Source organism: Pongo abelii, chromosome 12, assembly GCF_028885655.2.
Source record: "Pongo abelii isolate AG06213 chromosome 12, NHGRI_mPonAbe1-v2.0_pri, whole genome shotgun sequence".
NCBI lineage: Eukaryota > Metazoa > Chordata > Mammalia > Primates > Hominidae > Pongo > Pongo abelii.
In genome coordinates, this window is record NC_071997.2 from 25,593,906 (window position 1) to 25,611,502 (window position 17,597).

Genomic DNA, 17,597 nt, shown 5'->3' on the forward strand with positions numbered 1-17,597 from the left:
ACTAGGGAACAGAAAGGAGTCTTCATATCATATTCTTAAGAGCCACCAGAATTTTAAACCATGTATATATAATTCTTTCCAAACATGCTCATTTTTCAAAATATATGATTTATGAACCTAAAAGCTTCTGATTTTGAATTTTAGAAATATTCGTATCGGCTATCCTTTTACTCACAAGTTTTCTAAACATCATGTCAAAGTTTGTCATCTATATGTTGAAAAGAGCACACAAAATAAACAAAATGTTGACATCATTCTTTTTGTTTTCAAACTGACCTCAATTCATAAACCCGGCCTCTTTTACAAAATTATTCAACAGTTGAATTTGTGACCAGTTAATTAGTTGTGAATCCACTCAATCAAATCATCTCAATTCACTATTTCCTTTTTTTTTTTTTTTGAGATGGAGTCTAGCTCTGTCGCCAGGCTGGAGTGCTGCAGCGGCAATATCTTGGCTCACTGCAACCTCCACCTCCTGGTTTCAAGCAATTCTCCTGTCTCGGCCCCTCAAGTAGCTGGGACTACAGGCACCCGCCACCATGTGTGGCTAATTTTTATATTTTTAGTAGAGATCGGGTTTGACCATGTTGGTCAGGATGGTCTCGAACTGCTGACCTCAAGTGATCCGCCCACCTCAGCTTCCCAAAGTGCTGGGATTATAGGCGTGAGCCACCGCGCCTGGCTATTTCCTCATCTTAACTAAAAGGTTTCAAGATACTTTGTTAAATACCTAGCTGCAATGCAGATGTACTTACTAGAACCACAGTATTCCTCTGATTAAGAGTCTGAAAATCTTGCCATAAAAGTCAGCCAATTCTTAAATACCCAAATGCCAGCACATAACCTACATTTTATGCTTATAATCATTTGATCATTGAGCTTTAAAATAAACTGATAAAATAAAATACAAGCATCTAAGATGTTTCTATTATATATTCATTCTACAGAAATATGTGGTAGTTAAAGACTGAGGTAGGTATCTCTGTGCTGAAGTGGAACAATGAAGAAACATTTAGAAAAGCAAGGCATCTGGCAATAGGTAAAGCACACCCACATTGAGGCACAATATTTTTTAAAAGCAGAGAAAGAATGTATTGCACATTTGCATATGCAAAAAATATTTCTGAACACCCAAGAAACTCCTAACAGTAGTTGTCATCTAGGAAAGGAGACCTGAGTGAATGGATTAAGAGGGAAACTAACTTTTTATTATTAAAAGTTCACAGTCAGGTGTGGTGGCTCATACCTGTAATCCCAGCACTTTGGGAGGGCAAGGCAGAAGGATCACTTGAAGCCAGGAGTTCAAGACCAACCAGCCTGGGAAACATAGCAAGACCTTGTCTTTACAAAAAATTTAACAATGTAGCCAGGCATGGTGGCAGGCACCTGTAGTCCCAGCTACTGAGCTGAGGCTGAAGCAGGAGAGGATCGCTTGAGCCCAGGAGTTCGAGGATACAGTGAGCTATGATCGTGCCACTGCACTCCAGCCAGAGCAACAAGAGTGAGACTCTGCCTCCCAAAACTACATATCAGAAAATTTTAGGCTGTGCACAGTAGCTCACACCTATAATCCCAGAACTCTGGGAAGCTCGAGCCCAGTTCAGCGTTACAGTGAGCTACGATTACGCAACTGCACTCCAGCCTGGGTGACACAGCAAGACTCTAATAGACACACAGACAGATAAATTTTAAAGTTTCCATTAAAATAAGAACTATTGGCAGGGCGCGGTAGCTCATGCCTGTAATGCCAGCACTTTGAGAGGCCAAGGTGGGCGGATCATGAGGTCAGGAGATTGAGACCATCCTGGCTAACACGGTGAAACCCCATCTCTACTGAAAATACAAAAAAATTAGCCGGGCGTGGTGGTGGGTGCCTGTAGTCCCAGCTACTCGGGAGGCTGAGGTAGAAGAATGGTGTGAACCCAGGAGGCGGAGCTTGCAGTGAGCCGAGGTCGTGCCACCGTGCTCCAGCCTGGGCGACAGAGTGAGACTCCGTCTCAAAAAAAATAAAATAAATAAAAATAAGAACTATCAGTTACTCGAGAATTTCTATAAGAAACTTTTAATGTTTGTATTACCTAGTGAACCTCACTAAATCCATTAATTTTCACTAATCCATTCCTTACGAACACAGAAGTTTCTACTGAGCATTTTAAATATTAGTACTTAACATGTGAACTGTCTATCAATGGTGCTTTTAAAAGATTTACAGGCCAGGCTCGGTGGCTCATGCCTGTAATCCCAGCACTTTGAGAGGCCGAGTCGGGTGGATCACGAGGTCAGAAGATCGAGACCATCCTGGCTAACATGGTGAAACCCCGTCTCTACTAAAAAATACAAAAAATTAGCCCGGCATGGTGGTGTGTGCCTGTAATCCCAGATACATGATAGGCTGAAGCAGGAGAATCACTTGAACCCAGGAGGCACAGGTTGCAGTGAGCTGAGATTGCGCCACTGCACTCCAGCCTGGTGACAGAGCGAGACTCTGTCTCAAATAAAAATAAAAAGATTTATATTAGGCAGGGCATGGTGGCTCACTGCCTGTAATCCCAGCACTTTGAGAGGCCGAGGCGCACAGATCACCTGAGGTCAGGAGTTCGAGACCAGCCTGACCAACATGGAGAAACCCCGTCTCTACTAAAAATACAAAATTAGACGGGGGTGGTGGCGCGTGCCTGTTATCCCAGCTACTTGGGAGACTGAAGCAGGACAATCACTTGAACCTGGGAGGTGGAGGTTGCAGTGAGCCAGATGGCGCCATTACACTCCAGCCTGGGCAACGAGAGCAAAACTCCGTCTCAAAAAGAAAAAAAGATTTATATTAGAAGGAGGGGCCTTCTCTAAAAGTAATGAATCCTTTTTTTCCCTCCCCAAGCAAAAAATCCTTCTCTAAAATTAACAATCATTTTTCTAAGCCAGGTTTAATGCTTTTTTGGAAGACTGCTTATTTCTTTTCCTTTCAAAAGTTATGCAAGCTCATTAAAAAAAAAAAAAAAAAAGGCCGGGAGTGGTGGCTCACGCCTGTAATCCCAGCACTTTGGGAGGCCGAGGCGGGTGGATGACTAGGTCAGGAGATTGAGACCATCCTGGCTAACACGGTGAAACTCCGTCTCTACTAAAAGAACAAAAAAAAAATTAGCCAGGCATGGTGGCGGGTGCCTGTAGTCCCAGCTACTCGGGAGGCTGAGGCAGGAAAACGGCATGAACTCGGGAGGCGGAGCCTGCAGTGAGCCGAGATCGTGCCACTGCACTCCAGCCTGGGCGACAGAGCGAGACTCCGTCTCAAAAAAGGCCAGGCGCAGTGGCTCGCGCCTGTAATCCCAGCACTTTGGGAGACCAAGGCAGGTAGATCACGAGGTCAAGAGATTGCAACCATCCTGGCCAACATGGTGAAACCCCGTCTCTATTAAAAATACAAACAATTAGCTGGGCGTGGTAGCACGGACCTGTAGTCCCAGCTACTCAGGAGGCTGAGGCAGGAGAATCACTTGAACCCAGGAGGTGGAGGTTGCAGTGAGCCGAGATCACGCCACTGCACTCCAGCCTGGCGACAGAGAGAGACTTGGTCTCAAAAAAAATAAAAAAATAAAAAATAAGAAAAGGTTTTATGTTTTCAAGATTAATAGATATACTGTTACATATACACAATACAGTCATAAATGTTATATACATGTTTTTCAATTAACATGTTAAATTGCAATCATATTCTTCTATCATAGGTTATAAAGCCACTGCCCTACATCTACTTATTAGGATTTTGTCCAAGTAACACATCTTTTTGAATCAAGCTTTACCCATAATACGAGATTACATCTTTATCATGTTCCCAAAAATCGCAGAGTAAAAAGATTAAACTCTTCAAATCTGTCTACAAACAAATCATGGCTATGGAGGCTTTCAACAAGAGTGCACTCAACATCCCTGTTTCACCAGCCTCACCAGTACTGTGTATGCTTAGTTATTTTCCACTGTATCAAATTGACTATTTCATTTTAACTTTAATTCCACAGGTTTGTTCACATCCTGTCATTACATACCAGAGCACACCTTCATTTAAAACACATCAAGACTCAGTGAAATGTCAATTGCTCCTACAAGTGGAAGACTTACCTGAAATGCTATGAGATAGCACAATGCAGCCAGCTCAGAAAGAGCTCGCCATTGAACATTACTATGCTGACCCATCTTCAAAAGCAGAGAACCAGCATGCATGTAGAAATGTCCTTTCATTTCTAAGAAAGTAGCTGACAGTTCATCATTTCCACCCAAAGAAGATTTCACAGACTGAAGAGCACTACCAAAACTGTAATATGAAAATATCAAACAGATAATACACACTTACTGCACTGTGAATAATCATGGTTTATTTAATTCAGAACAAAATAAACATTTTATTTCAAGCTTCATCTTCCACATTCAACTTCTAATAATTCTTATTCCCCATGTTATAAATTATGAATCATCTAATGCTTATTTTTATCCTGCATGCTTCCTATACTTCATGCTTAACCTCTCAAATGATGTCTTATTCCCAGTTATTTCCAGCCCTCCAATCACAGATAAATATAAGATTAGTGATTATAGGTGCACATTTCAAAATAAACCAGGAGAAAATTGGGAGACTATTTTGTAGCTTCTTCCTGATCATATAATTTCATTATTTAATTAACAGTTGTAATTTCTCAAATTAGACATACCATTTCCAAATTAGAAGTAAATAACTGACAGGTATTTGAGTATCAATACAGTAATTGCTCTCTTTACTACACAGATCATTACAGCGTTAAATAAATTGTCTTCCTTTTTTTTTTTTTTTTTGAGACGGAGTCTCTCACTATCGCCTGGGCTTGAGTGCAATGGCACGATCTAAGCTCACTGCAACCTCCACCTCCTAGGTTCAAGTGATTCTCCTGACTCAGCCACCTGAGTAGCTGGGATTACAGGTGCCTGCCACCATGCCCCGCTAAACTTTTTTTATATTTTTAGTAGAGACAGGGTTTCACTATGTTGGCCAGGCTGGTCTCGAACTCCTCACCTCATGATCCACCCGCCTCAGCTTACCAATGTGCTGAGATTACAGGCATAAGCCACTACGCCTGGCCTATTATTTGTAATCTATATTCTAAATTAGTTCTTCTAAATCCTAATGTTTCTCCAAATCCTCACTTTGGAAGAAAAGTAAAAGCCAAAAGGAAACACTTAAACGTGAAGCATGATTTTAAAGTGGCTTACAATAAAGCAGCCAGAGCAAGTGAGGTCTAAAGATCTCTGAGGGTGCTCAAAAACCCCTTCAGGGGATCCATGAAGTTAAAATTACTTTCACAATCATACCAAAAAAAATTTATATTTTACATACTCATTCTCTCATGTATGTAGAGCTGAGTTTTTTTGTTTTTGTTTTTGTTTTTGGAGACAGAATCTCGCTCTGTCACAAGGTTGGAGTGCAGTGGCACAATCTTCGCTTACTGCAACCTCTGACTCCCAGGTTCAAGCAATTCTTCTACCTCAGCCTCCCGAGTAGCTGGGACTGTAGGCGCGTGCCAACATGCCCGGCTAATTTTTTGTATTTTTAGTAGAGACAAGGTTTCACCGGTGTTAGCTGGGATGGTCTCGATCTCCTGACTTTGTGATCCATCTGCCTCGGCCTCCCAAAGTGCTGGGATTACAGGCCTGAGCCACCATGCCCCGCTGAGCTGAGTTTTCTAGAAGCTTCATGACATGTAATAGTTTTACAGACTGAAAGAGGAAGTAAATGAGAACCTAGCTATGTTCTACTAAGCGAGACATTAAAAAGATTTACAAAAATGCAAAAACAATGACACTTTTCTGACTAGTTTTTTGCTGTTGGAAAATAATTATTTTTCATAAAAAATGCTATTATTGGCCCTGTGCGGTGGCTCACACATGTAATTCCAGCACTTTGGGAGGCTGAGGCGGGTGGATCACCTGAGGTCAGGAGTTCAAGACCAGCCTAGCCAACATGGTGAAACCCCATCTCTACTAAAAATACAAAAAATTAGCCAGGCGTGGAGGTGGGCACCTGTAATTCCAGCTACTTGGGAGGCTGAGGCAGGAGAATCGCTTGAACCTGCGAAGCAGAGGTTGCAGTGATCCGAGATCACACTGTTGCACTCTAGCCTGGGCAACAAGAGCAAAACTCTGTCTCAAAAAAAAAAAAAAAAAAGCTATTATTATTAACACACAATAGGGCTTATTACATTTTTAATGGATTACATATTTTTTATTTCTTTTAATTTCTAATGTAATAAACACTGATAGAAATAACCCACATACGGCCAGGTGCAGTGACTCAGATCTGCAATCCCAGCACTTTGGAAGGCCAAGGAAGGCGGATCACGAGGTCAAGAGATTGAGACCTCCCAGTACTTTGGGAGGCCAAGGTAGGCGGATCAAGAGGTCAAGAGATCGAGACCAGCTGGGCGCGGTGGCTCACGCCTGTAATCCCAGTGCTTTGGGAGGCCAAGGCGGGTGGCTCACAAGGTCAGGAGATCAAGACCATCCTGGCTAACAAGGTGAAACCCCATCTCTACTAAAAATACAAAAAATTAGCTGGGTGTAGTGGCGGGCACCTGTAGGCCCAGCTACTTGAGAGGCTGAGGCAGGAGAATGGCGTGAACCCTGGAGACAGAGCTTGCAGTGAGCCAAGATGGCGCCACTGCACTCCAGCCTGGGCGACAGAGCGAGACTCCGTCTCAAAAAAAAAAAAAAAAAAAAAAAAAAGATCGAGACCATCCTGGCCAACATGATGAAACCCTGTTCCTACTAAAAATACAAAAATTAGCCAGGTGTGGGCTGGGCATGGTGGCTCATGCCTGTAATCCCAACACTTTGGGAGGCCAAGGAGGGCAGATCATGAGGTCAGGAGATCGAGATCATCCTGGCTAACACGGTGAAACTCCGTCTCTACTAAAAATACAAAAAAATTAGCCGATCGTGGTGGTGGGCGCCTGTAGTCCCAGCTACTCAGGAGGCTGAGGCAGAAGAATGGCATGAACCTGGGAGGCAGAGCTTGCAGTGAGCCGAGATTGCGCCACTGTACTCCAGCCTGGGTGACAGAGCGAGACTCTGTCTCAAAAAAAAAAAAAAAAAAATTAGACAGGTGTGGCGGTGGGCACCTGTAGTCCCACCTATTCAGGAGACAGAGACAAAAGAATCACTTGAACCCAGGAGGCAGAGGTTGCAGTGAGCTGAGACTGCGCCACTGCATGCCAGCCTGGTGAGAGCAAGACTCAGTCTCAAAAAAAAAAAAAAGAGATTGAGACCATCCTGAACTCCGTCTCTACTAAACATACAAAAATTAGCTGGGCGTGGTGGTGTGCACCTGTGGTCCCAGCTACTCGGGAGGCTGAGGCAGGAGAATTGCCTGAACCCAGGAGGCGGAGGTTACAGTGAGCCAAGGTCGTGCCACTGCACTCCAGCCTGGTGACAGAGCAAGACTCCATCTCAAAAAAAAAAAAAGAAAGAAAGAAAAAAAGGAACCCACATACAAAGATCTTTGAAGTCCTTAAGAAAAATGTAAATTGGGACCAAAAAATTTGAGTATACAAAGAATACAAAATAAAACATCCTACATGTTTTCTAAAATAATCTTAAAGTTATGTTAGTTCTTTTAGATACTGCTCTTACCCTACCAATTTAGGACACTATGTACTTTTTCAAGAAAATTACCTACTCCCTGCACTCAGTGAAATGAACTTCTTTCCTTATACCAGATGGGGAAATAAATTAACTTCCAAACAAATGGACAGCCTAAACTAGCAATCAGTAAACTTTTTCTACAAAAAGGAGGAGAATACTAATCTGGCTTTACAGGCATACAATCTCTGCTGCAACCACTCAACTCCAACCTTGTAGTATGTAAGCAGCCACAGACAATACATAAACAGAGGCATGCTGTATTCCAATAAATATTAACAAAATTAGGCAGGGGCCATATTTGGCCCACAAGCTCTAATCAACCCCTGCTCTAAACTAACATCTTTATACAAATCCAAGTGATGTTTTTGTTCAATGGAATTTATTTTCAAAATGGAGACACTGGTTTTCAAAATCAAAATTTAGGAAAAAAGGTAAATCACATAGTTGAGTTCTTTTGTTTCTTAGCTAAAACAGTATTCTCTGAAATACTAGTGATGCTAAGTGCTTATACTAGTACATGTGAACCTAGCCATCTGATGACAGATGAACTTTAATTTTCACTCAAGATTATACTATTATAAAAAATAAAATATGAAATGCAGTTAGAACATTCATTTTAAGCTTGACCATGACAAAACTGAGTATTTAACCATAACGCTAATTTTAATCAAGCTTGAACTATAAGAGTTCTCTAAAAAGGAAAGTCACATAAAACCAATTAGAACTTCCCCATAAAAGAAGAAAAATAAGATTGCCTCCTAGTGGTTCACTGTATTAACTATAACTCTTAGGTACATTATAGAAATAATGATTCAGTAAAGAAGTTTACAGCAATGAACTTACTGCAAAAAGAAAAACTGCAATTTATACTAAAACATTCTCCTCAAAGTCAACGTACCTTTCCAGTAATTCTCTACTTTCCTGCACGTCTCTAGTGGAAAGCGTAAGAAGCATAAGATTAGCATAGGCCAGCAGTAAGTCTGTATTGGTTGCTCGCCAGTCACTTTTATCAGACTCCAAACACTGTAAAGACTCCAGATATTCCTATTTTGTGGAATTAACAGTAAGTTACAAAACTTAATCAAATGTTAAGAAATTAACCATTTTATGCCTACAAATTCCTTTTCTCACTCCAACCACGTTTGTAAAACTATATTGATTTTTACATCAACCTTAAAATGAAAACACCAAAAATATATACACTTATCATAGTTATCTCCCCAATCTTCCCATTATAAATTTAACTGATCCCCTGGTAAAAATTTCATTTTATAACTGTTCTACATAAATAAAAGAAATTTAAGTCCAGCAGGGCACTGCTGCTTTAGTACAAAAAGATGTATGCTAATTGCCTACATAGAAATGTAAAGACCCAATAGCTTTTATCTACCTTAAGGGTCTGTACAACACACGAATTCCATTCTAAACTTGAACGCAAAGCTGTGTTCCTCCCTGCCTCATGGCAGTGGGCCACAGCATCCTTCAATCTTTTATTTGAGCGATACAACTCCACTAGCCGGATATTCACATGGACGTCATCAGGTCTTACATAAAGTTCTGACTGAATCAAGTCAAAAAGTTTATTCCATCCATCTTCACCTTCACAATCTAGAAGCTGTTCCTATTTAGAGGGGAAAAAGAAAAATTATTAGATTAACACTTGTGCAATTTTAAACAAGTCATGCTCCCAAAGAGCACCATTCCACTATGTCTAGTTTTACGATGATGCCACCAAAAACACCATCCTATATACCTTATTCGTCCCTTCTGAGAGTTGCTTACAACCCAGAAACTAAGCCTCAAGAACTGTATGTGAAGAAAAGCATCTGTGATTACTGCAGTAGCTCACACTCTCTTCAGAGACTACCACGACTATTGCCACACATCCCTGTCCAACTGAGTCACCACCAGAAGCCTAGACCTCCCCAGTCAATCCTCAGCAACAAGGTCTTTATCTTCAAACTGCTCTGTATCTCCTTAAATCTGACTCAATCCTGCATCCCCTCTCCTCCCACTGTTCTGTTACCTTCATCATCATCTCAAAGTACTGTCATCACCTCCTGACCTTAAATGAAGACAGTATCATCTCAGGATAACCCCCACTACCATGATGGCTTTTTCTCTCTGAACTTACATACAAGGAGAGGAAGTAGGGTTTGTGGCCACTCACTTCTCATTTGCGATGCTCTTCCATCAGCCTCTCAAGAAGCTAGGAGCACAGGCATGCACCACCATGCCCGGCTAATTTTTTTTTAACGTTCTGTAGAGATGGGGTCTTGCCATGTGGCCCAGGCTGACTACTCAGTTCCTTAATCACCTCATCTCCAGTGATGTTATCCTCCACTCCAACCTCAAACATCCACTTGCCACTGACACAAGTCTTCAAAATCTGTATTTTGGTCATACCACCGAAACCACCATACCACCCTTCTTATTCTTCCACCTCACTGAGGGCCTACATACCCTTACTTTCAGAAATATACTTCTCCACCACATGACAAGTTCCCTTCAAGACAATAACATCATCAAGTTTTAAACACCTGTAAACACATATAAATACACACACTTTCTTCTGTCAGGCAAAAAATGCTATAATCCCTTATATCCATAATTACTGTTTGCTTACAGATTCCTTCAACTAATTCCCTCTTTTCCTCAGAAGAACCCTCCCAACTGGTTTCTGTGTGCTTAGATTTGGGAAATCATAACCCCAAGCTAACTGATTTCATTTTCATTATCTCAACCACCAAACTGGTGCTGCCTAAAACAAAATATCATTTTAGTACTAACAGACTCACTTTCTCCACTCCCTGACAGTTCATACCTCCTCCTATTTCCTCAGCTTCCCCATACCTTCCTTTGACCCTCACTTTCAACCTATAACCTAGATTCATCCTTCACTGAGAAACTTGATGCTATCACACATAAATTCCATTTTACCTTACCTACTTAAATTCGTCTTTCCCCAACTCTCAAGACCAAGCCGCCCATTAGTACTCTGTATTTCATTCCCCTCTCTCCTTTATCAATTTCTCCTCTTCTGGATGAGACGGATGATACCCTGGCCTCTCCCTATTGCAAAAGCCCTAGTCTTTGACTCTATGTTAAAAATTTTTTTAAAAACCACTATGAGTGCTTTTAAAAAGTTCTATCTCATACTTGAGAGAAAAAGCCTTCTCAACAGTAATACTCTCATTCATTAAACAAACGTCAGAAACTGTTTACCTTAGCAAGCCTTAAATGTTAGGAGAAATGGAATTACTCTGCATGACAGTTATAAATCTCATGGATTTCAATTCCAAAAAAAAAAAAAAAAATCTGATACAGGAAAGGTGTAACAGTGCCTTCAAGTTATTAAAGAAAATCTTTAAAGAATGCTTCAAAGTATCTAACTTGTTATACTGCAAGAAAAGAATCCCCCTATCATTACATATGTTCTTTAACACTACCGACACCAGATTAACTGAATTGCCACGCCCAATATGGGAATTATGTTTGAGGCATAACTCCTAAGAGAGTAAAGAAATCTGCACAATTAGACCTCACGTTTTAGACTAATATTTAAAATCCAGCTGCTTATTACTGGGGAGAAAAACTTATCAGTAATTTTTATCTTTGGAAGCATTTTCAATGCTTTTTCAGCTTCAAAAATCTGTACATGACTGTTCATAGCAGATGAACAATAGCCAAAACCTAGAAATAACCAAAATGCCCCTCAAAAGTGAATGGTTAAGGCTGGGCACAGTGGCTCACACCCGTAATCCCAGCACTTTGGGAGGCCGAAGTGGGTGGATCACCTGAGAACCCGGGAGGCAGAAGTTGCAGTGAGCCGAGATAGCACCACTGCACTCCAGCATGGGCGACAGAGCAAGACTGTCTCAAAAAAAAAAAAAAATAGTGGATGGTTAAATTGTGGACCATGAAATACTACTCAGAAGTAAAGGAACCAACTATGGATATACAAAACTTATATGGATCACAAATGGTATTATGCTGACTGAACAAGCCAACCTCAAAAGGTCACATGCTTGGCCGGGCGCGGTGGCTCACGCCTGTAATCCTAGCACTTTGGGAGGCTGGGGCGGGCAGATCACGTGAGGTCAGGAGTTCAAGACCAGCCAGGCCAACATGGTGAAACCCTGTTTCTACTAAAAATACAAAAATAAGTGGGACATGGTAACATGTGCCTGTAGTCCCAGCTACCCGGAAGGCTGAGGCAGGAGAATCGCTTGAACCTGGGAGGTGGAGGTGGCAGTGAGCTGAGATTGCGCCAGTGAACTCCAACCTGGGCAACAGAGCAAGACTCTGTCTCAAAAAAAATGAAAAAAGAAAAAAAAAAGTCACACACTTCATGATGACATTTACATAACATTTTGAAATCACCAAAGTATAAAGATGGAGAACAGATTAATGGTTGCCAGAGGTCAGGCATAGTGAAGAGAAGTAAGTAGCATGACTACAAAAGGGGCAGCATGAGGAAGATCTCTGTGGTAATAGAGTAGTTCTGTATCTTGACGGCAGTGGTGGTATGAATCTACACGTGATAAAATGAAAGAAAACTATACATACACATTGTACCAATGTCAAAATTCCTGATTTTCATATTGTGCTTTGGTCGGGTTAAACAGGTTGAGTATCCCTTATCCAAAATGCTTGAGACCAGAAGTATTTCAGATTTTGAATTTTTTCAGACTTTGGAATATTTGCAGGATACTTAGCAGGTAGAGCATCTCAAATCTGAAAATCTGAAATCCAAAATTTTCTAATGAGCATTTCCTTTGAGCACCATGTCAGTGCTCAAAAAATTTCAGATTTTGGAGCATTTAGGATTTCGGATTTTAAATGCTCAACCTGTATAAGCACTGGGGAAAAATGAAGTAGCATATAGGATCTTTCTGTACAATCTTTGCAACTTCCTGTGCAAAAAAATCTATAATTATTTCAAAATTAAAATTTTTTACATTTCTATCAGAAACATATATAATGGGGGTAGGAGGAGGCTAAAGGCAAATATACATTTATAATTTAATATTGTACATACACAATAAAGTATACATTAATATATAAAACATTACAATATACATTTTAAATGTTTGCCAAACATATTTGTGTAGATTTTCTCCAGAACAGTTACTTAGTAAACTATATTTTACTCTATAAAGAATATCAGGACCAGTCAACACACTAGCAAGAACTTCCTACCATTTTTAGTAATTACGTCTTATATACTAGAGAAACCACCTTTTATCTTTTGCTTGAAAACCTTACTATCTCAAAATACAATCCCTTCTACTTTCAGACAATAGTTATTAGAAAACTCTCCTTTAAAATATCCCTAAATTGTCATCCTGTAGGTAATTTTCACTTAAAGAAGCAAAAATTGGATACCAGACAGAACTTAATGTAAATCTTAGCTCTACTTAGTTTACAGCTACTAAACTGTAAAATCCCTAAAATATTAATTATTTCAGAAGGGTAAATGAGATGTCACTTATAAAGTATAACTATGCCTAATAAGACAGTAGATGCTCAGAAAGGTTTTAATACACTTTTTAAAAGAAAAATTTTAAAGGAAACACAAACACCTGGGCTTAAGGTTTGCTATTGAAAAGTAATTTAAACTCCAAATATTAGAAATGGTTATGTCTTTTCTCCCTTTATGTTTTGTTTGTTTACCTTTAGTTTATAAACTGCAGGACTTCCTGGGAAAAGTTTAGCTGCTCTTTCAACCCAGTATTTTGCTCTTCCATCAGTAACATCATTTTTACAAAGCAATTCTGCAATCTTCAACACAAGATCTTTTTGTGTTGGGTTTAATTCCACTGAACGCTAATATCAGAAAAGAAATTAAAGATTAGTAAATAAATTGTATGTATGTATGTAGGAGTATATATACTTATATATAAAGGTTAAAAAATGATCACTCCAACCCTTAAAAAATTCTACTTCTAGAGAAAACATGTTACTTCAAAGGTGTTAAAATAAAAGTGTCTTGGAATTTTCTGGAAATGAATCAAATAAAAATTATATTTGTGTCATCTGAATGCAAAAAACACAAAAGAACACCATTTCTGACCGTGTTAGACTTACAATTTATAGGTGTTAAACAATTCTATAGCTGTTCCAAGCTGTGTCACATAATTGTACTATGATACCAATGCCTGTTTTATGATATTCATAAAATATATTTGACTTACTTATATAAATTTCTCTGGGCATCATGTGTTTGGCTATGCAAAGGCTATATTTGGATCCTATAACTTACCCTGTAACATCCAACGGCTTTGTCTGTGTTTTCTTCCAATTCATAAAGAAGACCCAGAAATCTATGAGCTTTGGGATCCCTCTCTTGCACATTAATGTAAGTACATATGTATCTGTTTTTTAAAAGTAATACAAAAGTAAATTAAACTTACAACTGTACTTTTAAATGCTAACCGAAGAATACATCTTAAACCAAAGCAACCACTAAACTTGTTTATATTGTTACTCAAAACTACCAATATTTATGCGATAACTCAAAAGTATTCATAGAAAGAAATGGGTAATATTTAAAAACACGTACATAGAGTTGACCACATACTCATTTTACCATTAAATGTCACATTTACCAAATTTTTCTCCAGTGTTATCCACACATAAGAAATGAACATATAAATTGCTTTTTCTTCCTGATCACATTTTAATAAAGTACTAACAGTTTTGCAAATAAATTAGAAGTGATTATAGTAAACATTTTTAAAGTTGTCATAATGCAAAATACTAAACAGCAACAATTTCCCAAACAAAGGGAAATACATTTACCCTTTAAGCAAGAAAGTAATTTCTAACAGTACTATATCCAGCTAAAATCGAACAGAAGAAAAATTACTAATTACAGTACCAAATACAGGAAATTTCCATTTCTCAAATCAAGTAACAACTAAAATAAGTAAATATCCTCTAGGTTCCTTGACAGTATTACAATCAGAGAAATTAGGCCAGACCTAAACTAAGGGATTAAAGTCTCACAGTAAAAAGGTACAAGAGTTAACAGTCACAGTGCTGCTAGTTACATAATTTATGTACCACCATTTTCCTTTCTTACCAGCATTTCCATCTTCCTTTGGATGCCTTTAAAAGCCTGCCTCCCAGCAGAAGCAGTAACACACACCTGTAGTCCCAACACTATGGGAGGCCGAGGCAGGCAGACTGCTGTGCTCAGAAGTTCAAGACTAGCCTGGGCAACATAGTGACACCTGTCTCTACCAAAAAATGCAAACCTTAGCCAGGTGTGGTGGTGCGCATCTGTATCCCCAGCTACTTGGGGCGCTGAGGTGGGAAGATCTCTTGAGCCCAGAAGGCAGAGGTTACAGTGAGCAAAGATGGAGTCAGCTGCTGCACTCCAGCCTGAGCAAGAGAGACAGATACTGCCTTAAAAAAAAAAAAAAAAAGCCTGCCTCCCTCTTAATTTCCTGCTTTAATCCACTCCAAGTCAGGAAATCAGAATCACCAAGCTTCTTACCCCTAGGATAGAGCCTTAGAGCATCACATACTGTGTCAATTAAAGATCTTTTATACAAGCTATTCTCCCGCCTTACACTTACAGTTTAATTTTTTATTCATTGCTATTTTTCATCTGATTAAGGTATCAGATATTTAACCAAAAACAAATTAAGATATAGGCATGGTCCTCTTTTACTCCAACAGAAGACAATTTTTAGAAAAAGTGTTTTAAGCCAAACAATTTCTTGCCCTTGGTATAAACAAGCAGCAGCATGCAGAAAACACTAATTACCATTTCAATCTCAATGGAATCTAGGCTGGTCCTTAGCATCAGTCTGAGTGATAAATCCCTTATTCCAGAATACACTTAGGAAGAACTACTAAGAACATATTTTTACCTATTTCAAAGAAGAAAATGAGAAAAGGCATTGATTTTTAAAAAACGAATACATGTTACAGTTTGTACTTACTTTTTAGCAAGATCATATTCTTTAGCTTCATAATACAGCTTTGCAAAATAGAATCCGTTCATTGACATCTAAAAAAAAATTAAAAGTTGTTTTACTTTTCATACAGAAATATTTTCCAACATTTTTTCAAAAGCAGTAAAAACCTGTCCTAAGTTTAAGTTCAAATACGCCATTTTCATTCACTTAAAAGTTTTTTTTAAAGCCTGACAAATGCATAATTCCATGTTTTATAATTTCCTATCACAAAACAAAAAATAGAGCTGGGTGCAGTGGTTCATGCCTGTAAGCCCAGCACTGTGGGAGGCCGAAGTGGGCGGATCACCTGAGGTCAGGAATTTGAGACCAGCCTGGCTAACATGGTGAAACCCCGTCTCCACAAAAATACAAAAATTAGCCAGGCATAATGGCGGGTGCCTGTAATCCCAGCTACAGGCTGGGACAGGAGAATGGCGTGAACCCGGGAGGGAGAGTTTGCAGTGAGCCGAGATCGCGCCACTGCACTCCAGCCTGCGGGATAAAGCGAGACTCCGTCTCAAAAAAAAAAAAAGAAAAGAAAATGTCTAAAACGGGAGAAAGGGAATTAAGAATAACAAAAGTATATATGTGTGTTACTCAGAAGTATATAGATGTAAAGGGCAGAAAAAACAACTAACAGCTGTCAAAGGTGCCTGCCTGTAGTCCTAAGTACTCAGGAAACAGAGGTAGGAGGATCATTTATGCCTAAAAATTTGATGCCAGCCTGGGCAACACAGCAAGACCCTATTCTAAAAAAATAAAAATAAAAATAAGAGCTGTCAAGTAGCCTTTGAGAAGTAGGAATCAGCTGCAGAATAAGAAACCAACTTAACAGAACATAGAAAAACTAAACAGAAGCCATCTGGAAAAAGAAAAACTAGAGAAAGAATTTTTTTTTTCCTTTTTTTTTTTTTTGGAGACGTAGTCTCGCTCTGTCACACAGGCTGGAGTGCAGTGGCGCAATCTCTGCTCACCACAACCTCTGCCTCCATGGTTCAAGAAATTCTCCTGTCTCAGCCTACCGAGTAGGTGGGACTACAGGTGCCTGCCACCACGCCCGGCTCATTTTTGTATTTTTAATACTGACGGATTTTCACCATATTGATCAGGCTGGTCTCTCGGCCTCACAAAGTGCTCGGATTACAGACGAAGAATATTTTTAAGGGCAAAAGCACAGCCGCCAAAGCTCACCCGGGAGCTGCGTCAGTCCCCACTGGGTTCCTCCAGGCCAAAGAGGTACGACCTCCGCCGCAGCATATAAAGTAAATGTCCAGGAGATGGGAAGAAACCCGCCGATATAGCACCCGGGTGCCCAAGCCCCCGAGAACTAGGCCGCGCCGGTACTACGCAGCGCGCCATCGGCCAGAAAGCCTGGGCCAGGGCGGGCCCACGAGCGAGCACCGTCGGGAGCGAGCACCGTCGGGAGCCAGCACCGTCGGGAGCCTGCACCGTCGGGAGCCTGCACCGTCGGGAGCCAGCGCCGTCGGGAGCCAGCACCGTCCGGAGCCAGCACCGTCGGGAACAAGCCGGGAGAAAGAGGAAGCGCCGGCGCCAACGGTCTCCCGTCCACCGCGGTCCCCCAAGGACTCTCCCTGAGATTGCAAGCGCCACGCCGCCCACAGGACTGCGCTAGCCGGCCGGCGCCTCAACAGAGCGCGCCAGGGAGCAGCGCCCGTCGGGAACCATGACGCCTGAGCCGCGCCAGGCCGCCGCCCGGCCAGGTCGAGGCCGTCGGTCTCTTCGAGACCCACTCACCTTTCTAGGCGACGGGGCGGAGCCCTGCACCCAGGCGATGTACCGCTCCACGTCGGCCTTGCTGCGCCTCATCGCGCCGCCAACCTGACTGCCGAGCCGCGTGAGACCAGCGCTCAGCCCCGCAGCAGTCGCCACTTCCAAGAGGAAAGCGCCTGGAAGTCAGGGACGCAGCGAGGTAGCCCGCGGAGGACCATTCTGACGAACTTGCGTGCT

At 40.9% G+C, this 17,597-nt stretch overlaps 1 long non-coding RNA gene and 1 pseudogene across 1 annotated transcript; both read right to left on the reverse strand.

Annotated features, from left to right (window-relative positions):
* The window catches only part of LOC112128507 (ranBP2-like and GRIP domain-containing protein 4), a 144,100-nt pseudogene extending 126,503 nt beyond the window's left edge, over positions 1 to 17,597 (reverse strand).
* On the reverse strand, positions 381 to 4,104 carry LOC129057496 (uncharacterized). The gene is made up of 2 exons (XR_008522056.1): positions 3,447 to 4,104; positions 381 to 3,115 (listed from the first exon to the last, which is right to left on the reverse strand). It is a non-coding gene; the product is annotated as an uncharacterized LOC129057496 (long non-coding RNA).